The sequence below is a fragment of the Triticum aestivum genome, chromosome 6B (genome assembly GCF_018294505.1).
Source record: "Triticum aestivum cultivar Chinese Spring chromosome 6B, IWGSC CS RefSeq v2.1, whole genome shotgun sequence".
Lineage (NCBI taxonomy): Eukaryota > Viridiplantae > Streptophyta > Magnoliopsida > Poales > Poaceae > Triticum > Triticum aestivum.
The window spans coordinates 709425809-709431770 of record NC_057810.1 but is presented as its reverse complement, the minus strand read 5'-3'; the positions used below and the strand labels follow the sequence as shown (position 1 = coordinate 709431770).

General features: G+C 47.1%; 1 long non-coding RNA gene across 2 annotated transcripts; it reads right to left on the bottom strand.

Moving 5' to 3' along the window:
- Positions 1-2232: 2232 nt before the first annotated feature.
- LOC123139869 (uncharacterized) lies at positions 2233-5957 on the bottom strand. Of its 2 annotated transcripts, none has more exons than XR_006469672.1 (6): positions 5857-5957; positions 3930-5792; positions 3245-3848; positions 2979-3161; positions 2767-2892; positions 2233-2534 (listed from the first exon to the last, which is right to left on the bottom strand). It is a non-coding gene; the product is annotated as an uncharacterized lncRNA (long non-coding RNA). The 2 variants fall into 2 exon arrangements; XR_006469671.1 differs by lacking the exon at positions 5857-5957 and having other exon boundaries at positions 3245-3605; positions 3723-3848; positions 3930-5833.
- Between the last annotated feature and the right edge of the window lie 5 nt (positions 5958-5962).

The window sequence follows — 5962 nt, the reverse complement described above, 5'->3', positions numbered from 1 at the left end:
GTTTATGTAGGTCGACATTTAGTACCGGTTTGTGCCACGAACCGGTACTAAAGGTGCTGGACGGGCCCCAGACTGACAACACCCTGCCACCAACCTCTTTAGTACCGTTTCGTGCCACGAACCGGTACTAAAGGTTCGCTACGAACCAGTACTAATGAGAACGACCGGCTAGCCGTTGGAACCGGCACTATTGGACACATTAGTGCCAGCTCAAAATCGAACCGGCACTAATGTGTCTCATATTAGGTCCTTTTTCTACTAGTACCGGCCAAGTCCCTCAACCCGGCCGGACTCCTCAACCCGTCCGCCCGGCCGGGTCCCTGTCCAGCTGCTCCAGCCGGCCTGCTACGCGAAGTCAACCGCGACATCACATCCGACGCAACCGGCCACCCATCCATCCATTCACACGGCCACAATGGCTCCATGGACTCACGCCACACTTGTATTCGGCCAGAAGCCACACATGCCCACTCACTCTCTCACGCATGCACATATGCTCACGGGCACACACCCATCCATCCAGCCACTAGTGCCAAGAGCACTCATACTACACGCATGCATATACAAGGCCAGATGCCCATAGCTGCGTTCAATAATATAGCTCCAGGAGCAACTCTATACTGCCAGATATGTACGTTGCATATATATTTAGACATGCAGGAGTATGGGTATTATCTCTCCCTAGAGCCCTGAACCTGGGTAAATCACCGCATGCTGTTTGCCCAATCTCGACCCTTGACCTCCAAAACAGTCTTGCCCTCACCACAAGCCACCTCGTGGCATCTGTCGTCTCGCGAACCCGCCCGCGAGATAACCCCGACAGTTGGCGCCCACCGTGGGGCAAGCTGCCGCGGAACCACGGTCCGGGCGGGACCATCTTCATCATCACCGTAGCGTCGCGCCGTCACTCCGGTAGCGCTCAGGGGCTCGACATCAACACGCCTCTCGGGCGACCGCACGAGACGGCGCGTCCCCGTCGTCGGCCTCGCCATTTTCGTCATCATCACCACGTAGTCGCGCCATCTCTCTGGTAGCATTCGGAGGCTCGACATCGACCTGCCACCGGAGCGACCGCGCGGAACGGCGCGTCCTCATTGTCGGCGCCGTCCTCTTCGTCGCCACCACCGTGACGTCGCCGTCGTTCGCGTGCTACATCTCGCTCCGACCGTTCCGACCATGCGGCGTCCCTCCTTCGCGCGCCCCTCTGTCACGCGCGCTCGCGTCCTCTATTCGCCTCCTCCCCGGCAACCTCTCCTCACTCCGCTCATCGAAGCCCCGAGCACCAGCCGGATAATCCCCATACTCATCCCAAACTCGTTTCGGATAATAGCCAGATAGTAATCGGATGTTCCACATACACTACCATCACTACAGGGAAAAACTTATAAGCCGTGTAGCAAATACACTCGGCTTACATTGATATAAACTCGGTTTATATATAAGCCGAGTAAAACTTCCGGCTTATAGCACTCGGTTTACAGTCGACCGGCTTATACCATATAAGCCGAGAGCTGAACCAAAAAAGCCCGGCTTATGTATAAACCGAGTATTTTCACGGGGCTCTCGGTTTAATAAAGTAACCTGACGGTAGCCTGATGTTAACGGCCACGTGTCACCGTCTATATAAGTCGAGTGCCGTCGTCAGGGCACGGTATAAACATAAACCGAGTGCACCTCAGTAAGTACGGTTTATATATAAGCCGGGTGCAACCGTGGACGCACGGTTTATATATAAGTCGGGTGCAACCGCGAACACACGGTTTATATATAAGCCGGGTGCAACCACAAACCGCACGGTTACTATATAAGCCGAGTTCCGCCGACAACAGCACGGTTTTTATATACATATATAAGCCAGGTGCCAGTTAACTGAGGTACACGGTTTATACTGCCTGATCATGTGTCAAGATGGTCTATAAACCGGGTGCCAGGTTTATACTGCCTGATCATGTGTCAAGATGGTCTATAAACCGGGTGCCAGGTGCTGGGATACACGGCTTATGTGTTGGCCGCAGCCATATGGCTTATAAGCCGGGTGCCAGGTGCTGGGCTACACGGCTTATAGTGCCAAGTGCTGGGCTACACGGCTTATAGGCCATATAACATATATACAGGCGCTTCAGGGAGCAGAAACAACATATATACACTAGTACATCTATCCAGCAGCACATATATCACTTCAGGGAGCAGCAACAACATATATACAGTAGTACATCTATCCAGCAGCACATATATCCAGCAGCACATATATCCAACAAATATATGTATCCAGCAGTACATGACCATGACCAACAAACATATATCAAGTAATACATATATCCAGCCGTACATGAGTGCAGAGTCCACATATGCATACGTATGCAACAAAAGATCACAAACGAAATGACCGTAAGTTTCAGGTCCACACAGTGCATACATATCCAGCGAAGGTTCACAAATTAAAGGATCATGAGTTCCAAGTTCACACCAAGCATGAACCAATGAGCTCCACCGCAGCATATATGCCCACCGTCAATGCCATCCACAATGCAAACCTATAAGTCCATTATCACACGCATGAGTTTCTAAAGATAAGTTGCAAAGATGGATAAGGAAAAAGAGTCAACAAGCATCAATATATGAGGCTCAAATAGAAGCTAGGAAGTATGTACAATATAAGCATCGACGCTTGTGGACTCTACCATCAACAATGCACAAGTTTTAAGTTGAGAAGCACAAGCAACGAGAAGACGCAAGCATCAACAATGGACAAACATGGACGACTACCTCAAGTGATCATTGTTGCGGGGAGGTCGAAGCGACATGAACCGTAGTGGGTGTCACTTGACTTGCTTGGCCAGCTGAAGATCCACCTACCACACAGTTATTGGAGCCTTGTCCCGACTGAGAAAACTTGAAGCACGAGATGATGAGATGGTAAGATTCATGATCTTCAAGCATGAAGGTAAGATGCATGATTGAAAAGTTCAGAGACTTACAAAGTTGAAATTAGGAAGAGTCGGAAGAGGAGGAAGAACGGGAAAAGTGGAACCCTGCATATTATTTCTGAGTTGAGCAAATGTCTCCTGCAGGATTGCCTGTTGTTTAACCATGAATTCTTGTTGTTGAAACAGGGCCTGCTGCATTTTCATGGCTTCCTCCTCTCGAAGCCTGGCATTGTCCTACAATATGCCATCACAACAAGTTCACCATCGTTGCAATACAAAGAAGAAATCACAAGGAAGGTCGATGAAGCAAAAGATACCTCGAGTTGATGGAGCATATGCAGCCCAGGCTGTGGGCGACACTCTATAGCAGGACCTGAGCTCGACGTGGTAGCACGGAGGTGAGAGTTTTGGGATGTCCTTACGGATGGCACCGTCACCAACATATAACCGACCACCCTTCTTGCCATCTCCCGACTGGAGGGAAATTGTAGCGTCAGTGTCCTGTGAGGCCGGATCAGAGTCAGGCCCGTTGTGCTCCTTGAACTTCCCACTGTATGCATCAATCCTCAAGCCAACGCCTGGGTTGACCCACCCCCCTTCCGGTTTCTTTGACTTGCGGGAGAGACATAATCCCGTGAAGGTATTGAGCTTCTCTTGGCCCTCACCTCTCTCCCTATTCTGCAATAGAAGCAATAATATCCATAAGAGCACAAGTTTAGAAGTTGAGATGCCGAATGATATTATTGCCTTCTTCTGCACGTAAGCGTGGAGGTTGAGGTTGCCTTGAAGGTGTACCGGACCACCCATCAAGGCACGCCGCTCCGAAGCCATTCGATGTTGGGCCCTCCACTCCGGGTCTATCCATTTGGATATGATTTGCTGGTAGCAAGGAACATTGTTGTTGCACCACGAGGGAACCTCCTGAAGTATGCCAAATACATCCAACTTAGGAATGAAAGTAAGTTGTTTTGATCCAGGCAATCATAAGTAAAAGGAAACTACCTTCATGTACATGGAACGGGTGAGATGCACTCTCCGGGCTAGAGACTTTTTGAGAAGCATTTTGCGTTCGTGCGCGAAATACTTCACCACAGCATCAACGCGCGCCTCATACGGCATGTCTTGGACAATCTTCTTGGCAATCGCCTCCACAACCTCATTAGCTTCATCATGCAAACTTGTAAACTGGGACTAAACATAATTCACATGCAGAACAGGTGCTCTGCCCACTCCTTTTGTATTTACAGTGGCAACACTTGTATTTCCATAACAATAATAAATATGTGCTCTGGCCACTCCTTTCTAATATACCATTTATACCATAACAATAACAAACGACCGGCTCTTGGCCTGAGTCAAGATTGGTATTTTTTTTATTTACATGTACAAAAAGGAAAAGGAATTAAAAGGATACGTATGCATCAGCTCCATCCAGGATACATGTACCATTTCGGTGGAACTAATGGAGTGTCATATCTACAAACTACAACCACACTCGAAACAAATCAGGCGATCAACAAGGAAAATGCATATTCAAGTCAGTTTACTACTCCCTCCTTTCCGGTTTATAGGGCTTATCTCAAAATCTTAGTTTTTTCATTTTATAAGGCTCAATTTGGTTGTTCCCCATCATAAGTTCAGATTCCAAGGTGCATTAAATAATTGCATGCAAGTATTAAGAGAAAATTGACCAATACATGTACTCTATGCATCCATGCATTGCAATTAATACATTGGTAAACATAAATTTTTGAGGAAAACAAGAGCATTAATTGGGTGCTTTTGCAAATTACAAAAAATATTTCACCACTCACCATCTACCTTGGTTGGTGAGATTTTTGAATTGAGCCCTATAAACCGGAAAGGAGGGAGTAGCAGCTTCGACAACAACAGCTGACTCTATGTATAAACTAAAATCTGAGGGGTACTTCTGTTTGTAAAGAGCATGGGTAAAAGTGACATGACACTTGCTAGTAATGATACCAAGAGGCAACAGGGCCACACTCTATTCCGACCAGTCTCTAGAGAGATTAAGACATTTGCCATTAGACAGATATAATGAGAGAGCCTCACAGAATCAAGAACAAAAACAATTTGACTTCTCATTTTTCAAAAAAGAATAGATATCAATACAGATATCAGAGATCATTTTTTATTAGCTACTTCTCTTTTCCCTTTTTTCTCAAAAGAAAATACAAAAGCCTAATCTCAAAGGCATATAGCAAATTATAAAATCATGCATAGAGGAAATATTCATGTCATTGAACGTCTGTACTGTCCAAACTGAATTTCGAATCATGCATAGAGGAAATTCTGGTTAATGTGGCATATACTGAAACCAAATAGGAATAATTTGGTATGTACCGAGACCAAACTGAATTTCGAATCAGTTTGATATTTAATGAAATACAAATACAATATTATAAAGAAACTTTAATTTCTGACCATACACATGCCTAATATCTGTTATCTGTCATCCTATATGTATTTACTACCACATGCATATTAGTATGAAAAACTTTTAAACTTCTAATACCAAGATACACCAGTATGTACATGAACTGAAAAAGGAATCCGACTCAGATTATTACACTGTATTTAAGTTGGGCTCCATTACATCCAGGAATTCATATTCGGATAGATGGACTCCAACTCGTTAAGTCTTGATCACGTCCAGAACAAAGTTGAACTGAAGATGCAATTGGGGGAGGGAGGGGAACCAAGACCTGCCTGTTACACTTTCTTGCAGACGAGGAGGGGACACCTTGCCGCTGGAGCAGCCGGACCTGGTGAGGAGGGGACACCTTGCCGCCAGAGCAGCCGGACCTGGTGAGGAGGGGACACTTGCCGCCGGAGCAGCCGGACCTGGTGAACCAAGACCTGTCAGAGAGAGAGAGAGAGAGAGAGAGAGAGAGAGAGAGAGAGAGACCTGTGCGTCGGTGGAGGGAGGTCGGATCTGTGCGCCGGCGGAGGGAGGGCGGGCGGCGGAGATGGCTGGAGGGCCTCAACCCTAGCAAACAGGGAGCGGCTGCGGC